Source organism: Odontomachus brunneus, unplaced genomic scaffold (genome assembly GCF_010583005.1).
Source record: "Odontomachus brunneus isolate Ranch 3 - 2012 unplaced genomic scaffold, Obru_v1 Obru_scaffold_174, whole genome shotgun sequence".
NCBI lineage: Eukaryota > Metazoa > Arthropoda > Insecta > Hymenoptera > Formicidae > Odontomachus > Odontomachus brunneus.
This window is the reverse complement of record NW_022639624.1, coordinates 155,463-155,909: the sequence shown is the minus strand read 5'-3', so window position 1 is coordinate 155,909 and position 447 is coordinate 155,463.

Genomic DNA, 447 nt, shown 5'->3' with positions numbered 1-447 from the left:
GAAGAATCCCTCGCATAAAAATAATTAAATAAATTATTAAATTAATCAAAATTAAATTTATAATTAAATTAATAGATCCTATATATATATAATTATAATTAAATAAGAATTAAAAATAATTATTCCATACCCTGCTAAAAAAATTAATGCAAATGAACCTCTAAAATATTCAATATTAAATCCAGATACAAGTTCAGATTCTCCTTCAATAAAATCTATAGGTCTACAAATACTCGGAGAAAAATAAGTTTGCTGTTGTAGCGAAACTATTGTTGCTACTACATATTAATAGCAACAGTGAAAAAATTTAGTTGGCATTATCAATTTTTCTAATTATTTTTTATTAAAGTAGAAACAGTTTGGTCGCTAGATTTAAAAAATTTTTCTTTAAATTTGTCTTTATGAACACATTACTTTATTAGTTGGAGTAAAATAGTATAAAATATT